The sequence below is a fragment of the Podarcis bocagei genome (genome assembly GCF_964188305.1).
Source record: "Podarcis bocagei genome assembly, chromosome: 1".
In the NCBI taxonomy this organism is placed as follows: Eukaryota; Metazoa; Chordata; class Lepidosauria; order Squamata; family Lacertidae; genus Podarcis; species Podarcis bocagei.
Genome location: NC_138125.1, coordinates 53,735,730 through 53,755,395, shown reverse-complemented (window position 1 = coordinate 53,755,395; position 19,666 = coordinate 53,735,730). Strand labels below are relative to the sequence as shown.

Below are 19,666 nucleotides of genomic sequence, written 5' to 3'. Positions count from 1 at the left end.
TGTTAAATCACTAATACCATTAATTCTTTCAGATCTAGGGACTCCATTAACGAGGTTTTTTCCCTTGTCAATTAGACTAAAAGCTCTGAGCTTATAAAGTGCACACTACCCCTCCTTTATTCTTCCTTGTAAAATGAGACAGTGTTACTGTCGAGCCTTTATTTGATCATTACAAAAGAAGCATTGTTGTAGTTAACAGGTGTTGTTGGTGTAAACCCAATCTCACCTTCACTCCTCTTCCTGGAGGAGCTAAAAGTTTCTGTTATGCCAAAGGTTAGTACAAAAGCCACTTGTTTCTCCCCAACTCCTTCGTGATATCTCTCTGTTGTTGAAATTGACTGCCCTGTCCAGAATCTCAAGTTTGCAACGCTCTCCTTCGTTTTCTGTGCTTCAGATAATGTCACCTCACTATAATATCTTAATGGTAGGATTGGTTTTTGTTTACATTTGTAAGAAATTTGGAGCATTTTGGTAATCACTCCTAGGCGCAGCCAGGAATTTCTGATCATGAGCTTTGAAGCATGAATGCAGCAATTAAATCACATCCACATAACGCATGCCATGTTTCCAATGGTAACTGTGATGGCAGAAAGACGCAAGGCAGAATAGCCGTGGGATAGCTCTTCCTTGTCTCCATAGCCTCCATACAATTCCTATTCCTCCTTTAGTGCCACAAAGCTTGATGCTTTTTCCTTGACCAAGAATAAGGTCTTGCTGCACATCTTTTTTTGATAGTCCTGTGCCTCTCCTAGCTCTGACATCAAGACTGCTGCCACCGAGAAGATGATCTCTGGGGCTGTGCCTTAGCTGTCTCGAGTGGCATTTCAGATGAAGTGCATCTTCTTCTAATGTGGTTTTAATTGACATTTCTTGCTGCAATGTTCTTTTTATAAGCTTGTAAAGACCCCTCATTGTAACTGGTGAGGCTGATCCCATAAATGATTCTGCACTAATGATCCCTGAAGAGCAAGGGATTGTGGGAAACAAACAGTAAATTACGAGCTGGATGGACGTTTGCCACCTCAGAGCATTGCCTTATTTGGCCAGTTTCCAAATTAGCTTTGCCATTAACTGAAGTGAGATCACTGTAGCCTGAACTCTTCGCTCTCCTTTTACTGTATTAGGAAAAGTGAGTGTATATGTCTTAGTTTGGAGTGTAATTGTTACAGATGATCACAGCAGGAGTAACATCGGTCTTCATAATGTTGAGAGAGAGTGTGTTCCGACAACCATAATGTTAATTACATTTAGTGAAGGAAGTAAAAGCACATAGGAGTCTTGTAATAAGCAGGGTTAGGTTCACCTTTCTCAATAAATGGCCCTGCCAACTTGATTAATTACAAGACTAGCTAAAACATATCTAGAAAGTCCTTCTGAAAAGAGTGTCCAGCACTTCACCGAAGCAAAGTCAAAAGGAGCTTCTTTCAGTAATGAACTTTACACCTATAACTTGGCATCAGTGTTAAAGTGAGGAACAGAGGTCCTCTGATAATGGAAATCTGTCTGATTATGACACCTGCAGATGAGTGGAATACAACCTATTTAGAAGGCTCAGGGGGCATTTTCTCAGCTAAACTTCAACAAGGACTAGAGTGATGGTTTAATAATGGTTTTTAGGCTGAAGCCCTACATGGAAATTTCATGGCCCAGAAGGCCACGTGAGGATGAAAGGTTACCTGCAGGTGACAAAGATCAGGACAGTTCCTGATTTTACCTGAGCTCTAGCTCAAGGCTGGGTTGGATTAACCTCATCAAAGTCTTGATTCTGGTAGTTCTGGTTCTCTCCTTATCAGTCCTCCAGCTTCATTCCAAGAGGCCAGCTCCATCTTCATCTTCTTCCTTCCATATATTTCAATATATCCAGTATATCCTTCATGGTCGGATCAACCCCAGAAAGACATCTTATTTGCCGTTGGCCCTCGTTTCTTATGAGATCTTAAAGGATCACATATGCATTATTTATGTTGAACCTTCAGTGATCTGGTCTCCTGAAATCCCAGCTCAAGCTCTGCTAGCCACCCTGGTGACTTCTCAAATGTGAGGTGACGAGCCAAGGTCAAAAGTGGAGAACGCATAAAGCATGAGGTCAGTTGTTCCTTTTGCAGCCATCGTTCTATTTCTTGGTGCCATATGCATCATAATGCACTCAGTGGTTGCATGCTTGCATACTTGCTCTGCTCTAAATATCATCTGAAAATGTGGAGTGTTTGCTGGAGATTTTGGCACTGAGCCTTTCTACCCTGTCCCCACTTTCTAACCTCTATACTGAAATTACACATTCATTTTCTATTGTGTCCATTACAATGTAACTAGGATACTTAAAAAATATGTATTGATTGTTTCCTTAGAGCAGCCTGGACTGATAGGTGAACAGTTTTTGAATGAGTACCTAAATCATAGAGTGATTTAAAACAAGAAAAAAATGATCAAACCTACCTACTACTTTGGGCAGCACAAATTTAAAAGAGGCTACAATCTAAAATTGTGAACTTGTGCAGTCATCCATTTTAGATTTTAGCCTTTTGAAACTCTACTCCTATTTAGTTCTAAATAGGGTTTAAATGCTAAACACTTCGCAGATCTGTCCCCCACTGCCTTATTTTAAATCGATGGAAAATAAAGTTTCAAAATTATCCCATGGAAAATTATTTCACCAAATCAGGTAACTGGAGACAAATAATCCATGATTTAGGTACATATTCCACTCTTCTTCTCATGGTCAGACCATGCTGCGTTGCTGTCCTCTAACAAGCATGATAGGTGACTAGTCTTACTCTCCCTGCTTTGTGGCTGCAGAGATTGGGGGGTGGGGGGTGGGATTGTCCCAACGGCTACATAGTGATCCCTGCTGCCATCCTAGTTACAGACTTGAGAGGAAGGTTGAGGGTTGTTTGGCAGCTGCATGACCAAACTGTCCACAGTGGCTTGTCCAGGAAGCGCCAAATTAGGAACCTTTCCTACTCTGGATCAGAAAAGGTGAGGTGATAGACTCAAGGCACCTTTGCCCAGCAGCAGCCAAGCTAGCACATTTTCTTCTCCACTGAAAGGGTTTTCAGTCAGGGTGTCACTGCTTGAAGGCACCTGAGCCATCTTTAAGCAGTGACATCCAAGCAAGGAAGTTCACCTCCGTCACTAGTCATTTACAGCAAAAACTCACAAGGTATCCATGAAGTTAACTCTTTATTCAAAGAAACAAAATAGCTCAGGCCTAGTGAGCACAGATCTCTTCACAATAGATCTTGCCCCAATGAAGCAGTTGCAAGGGCTGAAGATCCTCGCCTTCCACTACTCTCTAAGGCTGCTCCTCCCCCAGCAACCTGAAGCTCCTTCTTCTTGTCTTTCTTTGGTCTACCCTCTTCATTCCTTTTCTTGTTCTGGAAGACCAGGGAGGGGGGAGCTGGTCACAGCAGGAGGGAGAGACTCCCTGGCTTTAGCAACCTGCCTCCATTCTGCCTCTTGGCCCCACTCCTCACCAGTCTCTGCTTCTGGACTGCTCTCTGTCACAGCCTCTTCCTGCTCACTAAACCCTGTTACTAAACCCTGACCACTCATCGTCATGCCACTACCAATCCTCTGGCTCTGAGCCTTCTTGGGGGGGGGGGTCCCCCAGCTCACCTCCTACCCCTCCTCAGCATCCTGCCAGTACATGACATAGAGCAAGGGTCTGCAAGGAGTGGTTTATGGACAGAGGTTGTCATGACACTGGTTATTACAAAATTTGGCTTGGCCAACCAAATATTGTAGATCCCTTCCTGCCACATTCATATGCTGGTTGATGTGCATATGCCCTGTTTCCAGCATTAAATAAATCCTCTAAATTTAGGGGAAGGGCTCTTAAAACCTTTAGTTTATACCTTTTTTAAAAAAGCCTGGATCCAAAGACATGAACAACTAGTTGTCAGTGCCTAAGAGACATTTGGACTTGTGTTTCATGCAGGGATGGGCTGATAGGTCTGCTTGTGTTCTGTGTCATTTTCACATGCATCCATTTATTCCATCACCACAGTAATCTGATTTTTTTTAAAAAAAAATCTGCCTTGAAATACATTAAATGTGTGAACGTATTTCCTCACTAAACAAACATTTCTGAGCATATTTTAACTCAAGATGTGCATTTTAAAATGCATCTTGTTTTGTACTCCAAGAACTGAACTGCCAAATTTCATGAAAACTGAAGGATGTGTATATTCCAATCTGCATATTAGTTTGAGAGTTGCAGGTCAGGTTAATTTGTATCAAAATTCATAAATATTGAACTCCATTTCTTGTTCTGAGTAACAGCCCCCCCTCCAACACACACAACCTGCTGCTGCTTGGAAAACTCCTTTTGAAACTGTCATGTTTCATAAGCTGTTTGATATTGGCGGGGGTGGGGGAGAGAGAGTCTCCTATTCAAAGGAGAGGGGAGCGTCAAAGATTCCCTGGGCATTTTGTTGTCCGAAATCTAGGGTGCATCTAAAGTAGCTCTTTGGATCCTGCTATTTTAATTTCTGAGAGGCAGCCAAATCATATTAGCTCCCAGGCAGACCCAAAGTGACTCCCCAGAGCTTTCCTTGTGGCATGAATTCATATTCATATGAACTCCAAAAGCTTTTCCAATTGAAAATTCATTCTCAGCAGGTATTGGCTTTTTTGTTTATTTGGATTTACATGAACCACATGCATAGATCTATTTGAAAATCATGCTGTTCTTTCTTGGGCGTTTTGATAAACCCCTTAATGCTTATTGTCTTGGGCGAGAGAGCACATTCCCACATATAATTAGCCTGTCTCGGCTCAGACTGGAGTGGAAGATGAAATGAGTACTTTTCAGTCATCTTGGAGCAGTGCTCCTTGCTTCCAGCCCACACTCTAATTTCAGATGTCAGGCTCTCTCTGTGAAGATCTCGGCACTCTGTTTTCAAAGAATATGAAGGCATCGTATGATGAATTAAGAATAAGCACATTTATTCTATAAATGTTTAATGCTTGTGTGCACTCTTAAATATGCAGGATTCCTTAGTATTTCTCTCTGTGTGAAATTTGCATGTATTGAAATGGCATCTCTACTCTCTGTGTTTTTCAATGGATTTGAAATGCTGTAGCCCAAAGCAGATTCTCCTCCAGCCAACGATAAAGTGGATTGCAAGTTTAGCTGGAATTGGTATTATCCTGGTTCACTGAGCTTAGGGACGAATATGGGTTGAAATGTTTTTACAGTATTATGTACCAGCCCATTCCTGCCCAGTTTTACCACTGCCTACAGCAGAGGCAAAGAAGTCATTTTAGCAGATAGTAGATGTAGAGTCCTATCCTCTTTCCAAAGGAGGAGCCTTGATTAGTCTCTTGCAGCAAAAACAAGAGTCTTGTGGCACCCTGAAGTTAAGCAAATTTATTGTGGCATGCACTTCCATGGACTTACAGCCCACTTCATCAGATGCATGAGCTGTATTCTGAGTTACAGACACGTGGGCACATGGTTGGGGGCAGGAGAAGTGAATTGTAAACAAAGAGTTTAGAAGGAAATAAAATGCAGGAAATCACAGGCAGTGATAATTATGTAATTAACAGTGGCAATTCACAAACAGTTTGATCACACAGAAATCCTGGCATTGGTAAGCCAAGTAGCCATGCAATGTGGTAAAAGTCCTTTGTTTCAGTTTATTCCACAAGTGATAGCACTGAACCTCTTGATGCGTTGTAAGTTTCATGTTGCAGACTCCCTTTCACATGCCATTGCTCCAAGATGGTCACCCTTAACTCTTCTTACAAAGTGTCCTGGGAGGTTGAAGTGTTCCCTCACTGACTTGAGAACATTGCCGTTTCTTATATAAGATTTTGTTCTAGTCATTGTTTGGCGCAGCGACCAGCCTGTTCCTCCTATGAGGAATGAAGAGCATTACTTGCTGATGTTGGCATTGGAACATGAGCATGTGAATGGCATTGATCGATTTTCAGGTCCTGTAATAGTGTTGGCCAGTGTAGACATGGGAACACACTATGTATCTGAGTCCACAACAAGGTCTGTTCTCTGTGTGAGTCTCTCTCTTATGTAGCCTCCCCTTGCTGGTTGTAGGTTGGCTGTCTTAAGCAAATGCAGCAAGGCCTGTGAGATGGAAATGCCATTGATCAGAATGGGCTGTAGATCACAGATGGTGTGTTTGAGTGGTTTCACCTGAGAGCTATAAGTGGCTATAAGTGGTGCTCTATCATGTATATCCTCTGTTGTTCTTACAGAACTCCCTACAGTGTTATAGAGAACCCAAACATAATTTATCTGAACTCTTTTCCTTGTACCATAGTCTCCCTCCATTTTGTCAAACAACAAATGGTCTAGGTTAGTTTATCATACCCTGCTCTTCCTCCAGGGAACTGTGCCTTCCTCCATTTTAGCATTACAACACTGAAGATAAAGTCTCATCACATTTTTATCAGATTAGGCAGAGAGATAATACCTGGTCCTTAGTCAGCCAGGGAATCTCTTAGCCAAATGGGATCTGAATTCAAGTTCCCCAAGCCAAAATTGAGCCCACTATTTGCTTCACCAGATTGGGACAAGCTGTTTGTCCACCAAGCCCAGCTCCATCTGATAATAGCTGCCCAATATCTCAGACAGAGATACTTGGCATTACTTGCTACCTGATCCTTTCAGTTGGAGATGCTGGAGGGTTGAATCTAGAACCTTCTGTGTGCAAGCAGGGGCTCGGTCACCGAGTTATGGCCCCATCCTTTTTTGACAGCTAAATATTATAGCACAAGGATTTGCTAAAGAGGCTGCTCTGGGAAAGGGTTGGATGGACTGGGCTTTCTTATAATCCCTCGAGGGAATTTAATGCACTGACAACCTTTTCAGAGCTGTGGGCAGTTTTTCTTCACCCCCAATTTGCAAGCAGAAGACAGCTGTCACTCTCAGGAAGTAATAAGCGTGGGGACCCAAAGCTCTGAGGGAAATAAGCTACCTCATATAGTGCAAGAGCTGGCAAAAACTGCACAGAAGTAAGCTGGAGTTGTATGACTTCTGGAGATATGCTTGTTTTTCTGTCGCTTGGGTGTAACGTGAATGGCTTTCTGGCTAGCCAGGTAGATGGATTGGTAGACTGTCACTGGCAGGGAGAAGGGGGAGGCTGCTGGCATTCTGGAGATAAAAGAACTTTTCATAGGTGACATAAGCAGGCCCACTTATCTCCATAAGAGCAGTCAGCGCGGAAGCAAGAAGGGTGAAGTAGCAGAAGGAGGTTCACTGTGCACGCTACCTTGAAGAGAGAGAGATACCATACAACAGCTGCTTTGTTTCCTGTATCTTGGAGTCCCAGCTCTCCAGACTGGCATAATAGTTTGTGTAACTAATCACCTTCACTAATGTATTTGCTGGAATAATGCAGTATGAGGTAACAACATGAAGATCACCTGAGAGTGTTATTCACATAGGATTAAAATGCAGCACTGTTCAAGGGAACTCTAGAAAGGCTGGCTGATGTGATGCTCAAGGTTAGCACAAAGGACTCCCTCTTCTCCCCTACCATTCAGAGGATAGCAGGCAGGAGTATATATTTCCATAAAGAATGCTTGAGCTGGAGGCATATACTTTAAAGAAATAATCCAGGCGCCCAATAAAAGCTGCGACAGGGACACTCCTGCTCCGAGTTCCTTTCAGTCAGCCATGCCCTCCTTTGGGATGCTAGAAGTTGTAAGGGACTCCAGCAATAAGCAGAGGTTGTTATTCTTCCTCACATCCAGATTTGCATCTCATCTGTTTTTTTGGTTCTTTAATTATTCTTTATTGTTATTTTCCATCAACTGCTAACTGCCACTCAACCTGCTGTGACTCCTGAGCATGCTCAGTTTGGACTCTTTGGGGGTGATTTATCTCCTTTACGTTCTAAGGGCTCAGCTGTGGCTGCTGAGACCTCCACCTTGATTTTCAGCGTATGTTTTGACTCCAAACCTGCTGGCACTCAGCCATCGGAGTTTACTAATATACTGCATGACTGCCCACACTACATTGTTTGCCTTGTTCCCTGGAATCGGAAGATAGAATTAAGTGTGGTCAGTCCACTCCATGACTGGTGCTGCATTTACAGAGGGCATATATGTGAAGGCTGAGCAATAGGTTCATCCCCAAAATGCACCCACCAAAATTTTTCTCCCAGAAAACCTTAAATTATTTTATGTTCTAAAACTTAGACCCCACTCCATTAATTGTCTCCTCTCTTCCCACTCTTAAAGGAGTTTTCTGCTCAGGCTATTAAAGGAGACCAGTCTTTCTTTCTCTCACTAGCCAGAGTACTGTAGCTCTTCCCCAATGTTTCAGACAAAGGTATTTCCAAACCTACCTAGAGATACCATGGATTGAACCTTCTGTATGCAAAGCATGTGTTCTCTCACTCAGTCACAGCTAGATTTACATCCTGCTTACACAGTTCTCTCTAGCTCTTGGCCATTCAAAAAGACTTTTGTTGAAACATTTTGTCCCTCATTCTGAGCCTGATGCCTGGTTTCTACATAATGCTTACCTTCTCAGCTGCCTTTTTTTTGGATCAACATATGCATAGAAAACATTGCGTTGCAATTGCTGGTCCATTTATTTGTTTATTAAAAGATCCTTGAGCTTGATTCCTGCTACCGACCTACCATGCAAAAATCCATGTTGACAGTCATATACCATGCCACATTTAGGCCTCTGCCAGAACCGTTGCACTAGTCCTCCCACACAGGGAAACATTTTGTTGGAAGATGCCCTTAGCAGAAACATCTGCAAAGGTTTCTGCTGTAGTTCAGGCAGCTCATAGTGTGCAGTATTCATGCAAGGCTCTTATGACTGTGAGAGGAGTTCTAACAACTCAGGAACATGGTGGCATCCAGGTCTGAGTAGTAGAAAGCAACTCGAGTACAGTAACTGGAGAGAGAGAATGCTCACATAGAGAAAGATGCTGCAGTTGACTCCAGTTGTGATGATGATAACTGGACTCAGGTGTTGGGAATAAGAAATAGGGCTTTGTTTTTGTGCTGCTAAATGGATGCTGCTTGATGCTTTCCCACAGGCATTTGGTTGGCCACTGTGAGAACAGGATTCTGGATTGTCTTCTGGTTGTCCAGAAGACAACTAGATGCCAACCATCTTTTGACTTCAGTGAAAGCCACAGCATGAACATATCCCTGAGTTGTGCAAGAGGCTGAGCAAATTTGAACTCTGCTGTCCATTGTCAAAATGCAAGATTTTGTCCATTGGGTTATACTGGCTGTCTCCTTTGATAACATTAAGAATTAATTAATTCAATTTGGAAGATATTCAAGACAGCTATCTCAAAGGGCAGGAACTTTGATAGCATCAGCAGTTGAGTCAAATGAGGAAATATAAAATGGAAGGCTGATTCTATCAAGATGTAAAAGGAGAATAAGGTACAAAAAGGTCACAAACTTTAATTAGAGTGTATTTTTTTAGAAACTTTACTTTTAGTGGTTCTTTAATGTGGAAATTGAAATAAATATCTGTCTTTATTCTAATAAATGTTTCCCCATATCAGTCACCAACAAATTTTTATTTCTATTTTATTTTATTTGCCCCTTAGAGCACTTCTAATTTTCCTACATTTACTACATTTACTACATTTCATTTACTACATTTCAGAACTCATTTGTCACTGGGAATCAGGGCTAAAGTAGAGGTGGCAGAGGCATGCTGTGGAAGGGTGACACCCCCACAGTCCCACAGTCCCACACACCCCACACTCTTTTTTGTGTGTGACACCTGAAGAGGAGGATAACACCATCAAACTTAATTTCAGTTCTTCTCCATCTTTGGACTTATGTACTGCCTCCCAGATTACAGACCTCTTCATGAGAAGCAAATAACTGTAGATGGACTAAGCAGACAGTAAAATACCCCCAATACTGGGCAACTACAGAGAACCGTTTGCCAAGTGGTAACTTACCACAGTGTGGCTGTATAACTATTTGCTAAGCTAGTCCTTGATACTATGCTGCCAAAGGGGAAGCAAATGTTTGCCACCTGATCATAAATCTAGGTTAGTAGTAGACTGTAAGATTCTCCTTGCCACTTGGCCAAACAAGAGGACAACACAAGGCAGCAAGCTTACCAAGTGATCTATATGTATACCTTGGCAAGTCATCACTTAATAAGGTGTTGCTTTATATTTGGTTGCCTATTTGGTGCAGAGACAGCCAACATGCTGCCCATCAGATGTTGGGCTCCCATCATCCCTGACCACTTCCCATGCTTGCTATGATGGGAGTTGTACTCCATCATCTGGAGGACACCATATTGCCTACCTTGGTTTATGGTATCTTGCTTTGCCCAGGTTACAATTATAATTTGAAGATCAATCTCCAACATATATGGTTCGTGCAAGTCCAATGTCAGGCCTGAAAAGAGTTAATATTTATTTAATCTGCTGTTTTGTTTTCTATAATATACTTCTCATCTGAGGCATAGTCATGCATGATGCACAGATGAGATTTACAAACCACATCTTTGAAATATTGTAAACTCAATGCATGCATTAGTCATCTGCTTTTTCTTTCCCCCTCTAACAGTATTCTCTGGTTTTGAAATGGATTTAATGAAACCGTAGAATATCAAATAACAAAGTACTGGCTCTAAGAAATTAAATGCTAGTTGGATTTATTTCTTCTTTCATAGTAGAATGCCCACTGTCAGTATTGTATATTTGATAAAAATGTGTGACTTAAAGAATATTTCATCACTCTTAGGGAACTGGAAAGTATTTGTATTATATTTTTTGAAATACCTACACACAGTGGGCTCTGTTGTGCAATCAATGGACAAATTAAACTGTGGAATTTCCCTTCCAATGTATAATTGTTCATCTGAAGCCTTGGGTAGTGTTTCGATGCTGTACCTGAATATGAGTTAGCAGAGTAGAAGATTAAGCCTGCAATCCTATACCAACCTCCCTGAGAGTAAAGACCTGTTGAACTCAGTGAGATTTAATTCCGAGTAGGCATGTATAATGTTGTACTCGCTCCCTGGATGATGAGTGAAGGGAGTTAAGCAGAATCGTAAAAATATCAAGCATTATAGAGGAGACAACATAACTGATCTCCCAAATTTAAAATAGAAATGAAATGCTGCTATTTAAGGGTGGGGATGCCAATTTCTTCAAAGGGTGAGGAAGAACTTTAACATTAGGAATGGGCTTGCTGTTTAATTTCACAGAGCTTTGTGTTAGATGTAAAAATAATAGAATAGCAGCTAAGGTACTGATAGAGTGAATGACAGCTTTGGGGAGTCAATTTTGATTTGAAAAACACTATGCAGGGAGAAAGTGTTTAAACATTCCCTCCCCCTACCACATCTCCAAGCAAATTGACAGCCCCCTGACCCCCAGTTGCATTTTGCTTTAAAGGAACACACTGTGGCAGGAGATCAATCCTGGATCTCCAATGTAAGCTATAGGTTGTCCCTTTGTTCCATTTTATTTATCCTTCCATCTAACCTCAACCCTGTGCAATTAAATGGCAAGCTCACTCCCAATTTGAAACTTCAAGATGTCCTTTCATCTTGCCTTTATTCCTCTTGCTCATAAATAACATCAAGGTTTCCCGTGTCCCTTTTCAGGGCTCTTTGTTCCCACCCGTTATCAAGTTGTCCTTGATAGTTCTGAAAATCCATTTCTTTCGGGGAGTGGTTGATTTCAAGAGGTCAGAGCCTTGCCTGCCACTGGAAGCCAGGTCCATGAAAAGCTGCTTAACAGAGAGGGGTTTACTTACAATGTGGATTGTCTACATACATCTGGTAAGTGCCTAGGTGTCAGCCCTGGAGAAGGAGATGAAAGTAAAGAAAATGAATGAGTCCTGCCTTGTTGAACAATTGACAGAATGTTGCAGGGCATGAAGGAAGTCTCTAGAGAGTGGTGTGTGTGTGTGTGTGTGTGTGTGTGTGTGTGTGTGTGTGTGTGTTGTTATTTTGCTTTACGAAGTGCTCCCTCAAAAAGGATTTTTCCTGATTGCTGTAAATTTATTTTAGATGGCTCAGGGCTAGTAAGGTTGAAGTTGATGAGTGGCCCACATAGCATGTTGTTCAATTAACTGCCAAGGCTTTCTTTGCTGGTGTGCTTTCACTATAGGTTTGTGCTGTGTTGCTATTTCAGCAAACAATAGAGAAAATCCTTAGTTTCCATTTAATGGTTGCTGCAAAAGGGTGTGTTTGTGTGTTTTAACAACCGTAGTTAGCAAGAGAGATGTGAAAAAATTCATGCACCTGCCTTTCCAAACAGCAGTAGTTTACACATACATTAACTCTGGCAGCAAAATTAAAGGTATTTCATTTTGCAACCATTTGTACAGCCAGTTTGCAGGGAGAGTAAAACACTGCTGCTCTTTTTTAGCTTTGCCTTTATGCTGAGGAGGAAAGTAGTGGGATGTGTGGTGTTGTTTTTTTAAAAAAAGACATTACTTTGTGTGTGAGTGAACTTTCCAAACCAGCACAGCATTTAAAGTTGTTAGCTTAGATGAAATATTTGTCACAGCTGCCACCCAAATATTAATATGCGAGCTACTGTAATATAAAGTCAGTGTACACATTATGCAACTCTAAAGGCAACCCCTAGTGGGAAAGGTACATGTGGAGAGAGGGGCACCAAAGGCAAGAGAAAATTCTGGACGGGATGTATGCATGTGGTGGAGTTATTCCTGAGGAGAAGGGTTGTGAGAAGACTTAGAAAGAGAGAGACATATATTTGTTTTTCATAAACTGGATCACTGTATGCTCTAGAAAATAGCTTGCCTGGCTGAGCGGTGAGAGTGGGCTACAAAGCTACATAACCCAATTTTCAAATCATAAACTCACTTGTGTGTGAGCCTTGAGCCCATTCACTCTGAGGACTTAGAGATCCCCAATGTCATAAGCAAGCCTAGCACTCTGAACCAGGCTGTCAGTCTCCATAGGATGGCGTGGAGTATATTCTTGTAAATACCCAAGGGCAAAAAACATAAAAACCCAAAGACAGGTTTAGTTTTTGTTTCAGATATATATATATTAAACATGTTGCTTTTGCCATGAGGATACCACTGTGCCGCCCCTGTGGAAGGTGCTCCAGCTTCCTTGCTATAATGCTTGTGTGTCCTTACGTTGTGACTTGGCTCCACCACATCATGTGTATAACCTACCCCTGTTTTACACCTACCCCATTGGACTCAGTATTGTTCTTGTCCACTCAATCCACCAGAGCCTGTCTTCACATGCAGGGGAAGCCTCTAACTCTTAGAGGATTTGAGACCCATTGGCTACCCTCACCTGGTAGTCTAAGCTATTCCTGGGGTGTGGCCACTGTCACAGGCTGACAGCTCTAGGAGCCACAGGTGAGAGCTAAGGTAGGGGGACCAAAGATGGGGGTGGAGACCAAAGGTGGACAAACTATCTCAGAAGGAGCAGGACGTGCCTTCCATCAGAGGTACTACCCTCCCCCTAACACCCCATACACTCCATGCAGCAGAAATGTTATTTATTGGATCTATACCACTTCCTTCCTCTAAGAAGCCCAGAGCACCACACTTCCCCCTAATATATGCATTTTGATTGGAGAACAGCACTGTCAAATTCAGGCACATGTGAATTCTAAAGAATATCCGTGTTTCAGTTCTCACTTTGTTTCAGAACGTGCAGGTATGATATTGGCTTTAAATGTGAACTGAAATCGAATTTCTCCCCAGTCCTTGGGGCTGACTCAAAATTACAATAGTTATTTTGTAGCTGCTTTGCTCACATCAAACTGAGTTGTTTATATCTGGTGAAAGGATGAAATAAATGAGAATGTTGTGTGAAACACCAAAGATACTTCGTTTTAAAGTTGACCAAAAGGTTTAAAAGTTGTCCCAATCCCTATTTGGTTTTTGGAGGAGGATGGGGGGAAGCAACGCCACATTATCTACGTCTTATCAGAAGTCCCATTGAGTGGGACACACACCTGAGTAAATGTGCTGAAGAATCAGCAGAATGTATCAGCGAAACAACGTGCATTTTCACAAAACTGTATCTCCTATTTCATGATTATTATTTTTTACATTTAACCAATATTTCTCAGCAGTCCAAATGAAACTGTTTTAAAGTGAATATGCTCCTTCAAACTCATGAGACCATGCGAGTCCCACTTTGAATAGGTATAGCTATCTTGAAAGACCAGGTGAAGTCTTCTGAAATGGCTTCTTTGTGAAGTGTGCTGGGATTCTTACTATGATTTGAATGTTTCTAATTTAGTAGCCAGTTCCAATATTTCCCCCTTATACTTTCCACATCTGAAATTGCTCATTTATATGGCACCTATTCTTTCTCTTTCTGCTTGCACTTGTCTGTTGACTTCAGCTGCTGCCTGTGCCCACTCTTCATTTAGATCATTACATTTTGCCAAATGAAAAGAACTTCTCGAAGAATGAAATGTTCACACTTTCTTAGGGCTATGCAGATTAATTCTTCTGAAAAGCAGAAATCGTTAATTGGGAAATAAACCTTTGCTGAGGAAAATGGATAGTGCTGATTCTGCCAATGAATATTCTAACGTGCCTTAGTGGAGGGGTTTTGAAACTTTCTACCTCCAGGGCCCACTTGAGACAGCTGAAAATTACTGAGGCCTATCAGCCACAAAATGGTGGTGCAGGGGCAGAGCCAGTCACAAAATGGTGGCAGGAGCAGGCAAAATTTGACATATAATCAGCTGGCAGTTACTGATGTCACTTCTGATGAGATTCCATTTTGGGGAATGGTTACATTCTTTGCCACAGTGTTTCCCTTGTGGCAAGGAGTTCCGTAGCTCACCTTTCCTCAAGCTAAGTACAGACCTTTGCTCCTGCTAAAGCTCCCCATTTTAGGCAGAATTTGTTGATCCAGAGGCGGTAAGTGGAAAATAATAATATTATAATAATTTTTTATTTATACCCTGCCCATTTGGCTGGGCTTCCCCAGCCACTCTGGGCGGCTTCCAACAAAATATTAAAATACAGTAATGCATTCCCTAAACAGGTTTTGTTATTTTCTATTTCCCCCTTCCTGCATCCACTGCTATAATTTCTTCTCCTCTTTCTCCATCCATGCTCAACTTGTGCCCTATTGCCGCTCACCCCCCAAACTGTCAGTTTCTTTTATTCCTCCTCCCTAGTCCTTTCACATGCACGTCTTCCTCCTATAACAGCTTTCCTCTGTTCTCCCCTTACTTTCTTTCCCTGTTTGTTTGTTTATTATTATTATTATTATTATTATTATTATTATTATTATTATAAATATGAACCTTTTATGTCACTTTCTAATTTCCTCCAACACCTCCTCTGGCCCTTTTCTCTACCTACACACCAATCTTCTCTAACTCCTGGCCACCTTTACTCGGCATGGAAGGGGTTATTGGTGCTGACTAGGAGACTAGGCAGGCAAGTGAGGAGGCACTCGGCGTGAGGCCCACCAGTACGTGACCCAAGTCTCACTGGCATAGCTGTCAACTTACAGATTTCAAAATAAGGGACCAGCAGCCTCGAAAATAAGGGATCAGCAGCCAAAATAAGGGATTTTAGTCAACCAGCAGCCAAACGAAGCCTCAAGTGGTGGTTCCCATAGCGCAGCAACCCGGCAAAGGGGATGCAGCAAGGAAAACCACCGTCACCTCTCCGATGGGAAGCGCTGAGCAAAGGCGAGTCCCCATGCAACGTGGCCGATTTGATCGGCACAAGGCATGCAAGCTACACCCCCCAGTCGTTCTTAGACTCCTTATTGGGTGAACAATGCAGCCAAGCAACACAGTTAGAGCCTCCCTCCTCCCAGGCTGGCTGCTTCCTTTGAAACCCGGGAAATTTAAGGGACATCATCAATAAGGGACAGCAGCGGGAGATGGTGCTGGGATAAGGGACTGTCCCGCCAAATAAGGGACGCTTGACACCTATGCTCACTGGTGAGTCCCAGCCCACACTGCCTTACTGGATCTGAGCTTTTCTGTTTTTCAGGAGGGAGAGACACATCAACACAGTGGAATCTGTGGACCAGCTCTCAGAATCTATGGTTGCATAAAAATCTGTGCATCGTGCAAATTGAAAATTAAATTAATGACTTATTGTAGTGAGAAGGGAGTTGTGTATACCTGAAAGAAATAAGCCTGAGGGGGTTTTTTATTTAAAAAATCTTTAACGTATGCAGCAAAAATAATGGCATCATAGATTCTCTCTCTTGCTATACTTGTAATATCTTAGCACAGAGAAAAACAGATGTGGCAGCCCTTGTTCTAAGGTGTTTCTTCTATAATTAGCCTTAATGGTATGCACAGAAGTACATTTTTTCCCTCTCCATATATGTACTTGGATGGTTTAGTGAAAAGATGGTTGTATGAGGATGAGCTGGAAACCCAAATTGTATTCAAATCACTGTGTGGTCATTAATGTCTACTAATAATATTGGGTGGAATTCAATGCCACACTGTTACAAATGTTTCATCTCTGCAAGCATTTCAGCTTGCCAGATAGAAACAATCTGCCCTCTCCTTACATGTTATTTTGGGGGTTCTTCCATTCCCCCCAAAACAATTTAAGGCTCAGAGGGTGGGGAGGGGGAGGAAAGGTGGATTGTACAAGCCAAAGACCTTGTCTCCACCCCCATCGTTCTACCCAGACACTGAGGTCCAGCACCGAGGGCCTTCTGGCGGTTCCCTCACTGCGAGAAGCCAAGTTACAGGGAACCAGGCAGAGGGCCTCCTCGGTGGTGGCACCCGCCCTGTGGAACGCCCTCCCATCAGATGTCAACGAGAACAACTACCAGACTTTTAAAAGACATCTGAAGGCAGCCCTGTTTAGGGAAATTTTAATGTTTGATGCATTACTGTATTTTAATATTTTGTTGGAAGCGGCCCAGAGTGGCTGGGGAAGCCCAGCCAGATGGGCGGGCTATAAATAAATTATTATTATTATTATTGAGGGCTTCCACTGATGGAGTTTCCTCGGTGAATCTCACTCCTTAATTTTGTATAGTGCCATCAGGCTACTGCACTTTGGGTCCAAGATACTAGATCCTTGTTCTGAGGAGCCTACCATCTGTGACCTGTCTTAATGGAGGGGGAGGAAATAAGCAGAGCTGTACCTAGGCTCCCTTGTGCCCTTGGCAAGGAGCTGCATCGACCACACCCCGTGCCTTGCCCCCTTGGAGCCCTGTTAGGGAGGGGCCCAGAGGAGTCTATGCACCTCGTCTGGCTACCCAGATCAGCTGGGTGGGTGGGCTCCTACACACTCTGAGCCAGAGTGGAGAGGCGCAGTTTTTGCATCCCACCTAGGCCTGTGCCCTTGACAGGGGCCAACCTGAACAACCCCTAGGTATGCCCCTGGAAATAAGTGGGAGCTGAAACAGAAGTAGGGATGGAGGGAGAAAGAAGTGGGAGGCTGGGGGGGGAGGAAGAGAGAGAGGGAGCGCTATGAAATGCAATGCTTGAAAACTCCAACCATTTTTTGTCTCTGGCCCCACCCAGCACTGTCATTCTCCCCTTGCAGGTAACTTCCCAGAATATGGCCCTTGACAGAAAAAGATTCCCCATTATTCCTCCCAGGGCCGTCTTTAGCATAGGCGCCGCCGGGGTGCAAAGATCCACTCAGCACCCCCAAATTTAGTTTAGCCCCCAAATTAACTTTTATTATGCTTATGTCAGACACCACGCTTATGCCTTATCTCTTGTTTACGATAGAAGGGAGGAAAAAGAAACATGCTTTTTTAACGATTTCTCTAAACAAATTTGAACTGTAAGTGATGAAATTAAAGCGTACCGTTGTGAATGACACGTCTTTGGTAAATGAGCGCACAAAATCGAAAGTCCTTTAGTGAAACAGTAGGTATACATTTCGGTAATATCTAGGCATATGTGTCTCTTGTTTTTCTAGCTTAATCAAAATTACTTATTATTTCATAACAGGTAGATAGTTAAGAGCTTAGGCAGTTTCAGCGGCGGGCACCTGGTGCCCCCCAGAATTTGGTGTTCAGGTGCCCCGCACCCCTTGCACCCTCGGGTAAAGATGGCCCTGCTTTCTGCTTTACGCACACCTTTGTAGCTAGCAAGAAAGGAAATCTAAAGATGGACAGCAAATTAGATCCAGTTGCAGATAGGTAGCCGTGTTGGTCTGCCATAGTCAAAATAAAAAAATTCCTTCCAGTAGCACCTTAAAGACCAACTAAGTTAGTTCTTGGTATGAGCTTTCGTGTGCATGCACACTTCTTCAGATACCTGAAGAAAATTAGATCGTGAGTGTTGTCTCCACTCCACCCCCAGATGCATGATACTGTGTTTGCAAGAACTGTTCATAGGCACGGCCTCTTGAAAACTTTAGAGCTGGAATTATTGATGTGTTTATTAGTTCCACATTGTATTACATAGAAAACACTAGTCCACTAATTAGCCCTGAAATAATTCTAACATCTTATGCAGACAGAAGTCATATTAATGATAGAACTGGAACGCTGCAACTATCCTTGGATGCCTTTTATTGGTTTAGGAGTAAAAAGAGGAGGGAGAGATTATGTATTTGTATGTATTTTATTTAAATGTTTTAGTTTTAAATATGATAAACAGTTTGTACCCATTATCCCTCATTAGCATTCTTTTTCTTCTCTTGCTTTCATTTTGATTTCTTCTCTCCATCTCCCCCTTAATTTACCCCCCTTTTCTATTGCACTCCCTTAATTTCAACCCATTTTAAAAAGGAAAGGAAACTAGATAGTAAGGGAATTAGTGTCAAAAGTGGTCTTCTGGCCTCCTCTTCCTTTATTTTTTATATAGCTCCAGAAAAATGGTGATACAGTGGTACCTTGGGTTAAGTATTTAATTCGTTCTGGAGGTCCATTCTTAACCTGAAACTGTTCTTAACCTGAGGTACCACTTTAGCCAATGGGGCCTCCTGCTGCCGCTGCTGGAGCACGATTTCTGTTCTCATCCTGAAGCAAAGTTCTTAACCTGAAGCACTATTTCTGGGTTAACGGAGTCTGTAACCTGAAGCGTATGTAACCTGAAGCGTATGTAACCCGAGATACCACTGTAGATTGATTTGAAACTGTCAGGGCCAGTTGTCCTACCATGTGCTACCTTTTCTTTAACAGTCAGATCTAACTACTCCATGATTAAATGGTTGGAATTCACCTTGCTTTCCAATGTTGTAAAATATTTCTTTTTCTTTGCTATTAGATCCACCCTACCATAGGAGCCAATTCCTAGGGGCCAAGGTCCCTTTGCACCCCCAATAATATATTTAAAGGGAACGGGGCCCCCAAAGTTGATGGACATTGCCATTCAAATGGTGTGTGCATGGCACATCATGAGATTAATGATGCAGGGCGGGGCTTATCTGGCGCTCCCCCCCCCCAATATCTTATTCAATTTTGCACCCCTAGCAACTGTTCTTTGGAAAAACCACTATGGTTGCTAATTGTTGGATTCTCTAAGTGTGGCAAGAAGTTGCAATGTGGAGCGCTCACAATCAGCAATCCAGCCTCACCCTCTTCCAGAACACCCTGTCTTTCAAGATACCAATACAGTGGTACCTGGGGTTAAGAACTTAACTCGATCTGGAGGTCCGTTCTTAACCTGAAACTGTTCTTAACCTGAAGCACCACTTTAGCTAATGGGGCCTCCCACTGCTGCCGCACTGCTGCTGCACAATTTCTGTTCTCATCCTGAAGCAAAGTTCTTAACCCGAGGTACTA

The 19,666-nt window shown here is 42.6% G+C and overlaps 1 protein-coding gene across 3 annotated transcripts in view; it reads left to right on the top strand.

Annotated features, from left to right (window-relative positions):
• The window catches only part of LOC308571414 (transmembrane protein 263-like), a 315,757-nt gene that overhangs the window by 135,831 nt on the left and 160,260 nt on the right, over positions 1-19,666 (top strand). Inside the window, exon 1 of one of the 3 annotated variants that reach the window (XM_081167030.1) lies at positions 11,648-11,755. The exons of the other annotated variants lie outside the window; for them this stretch is intronic. The gene's annotated coding sequence lies outside the window, so the exon portion shown is untranslated. Of the gene's footprint in view, positions 1-11,647; positions 11,756-19,666 lie in introns of those variants that run through there. 3 annotated transcript variants of the gene reach the window in all.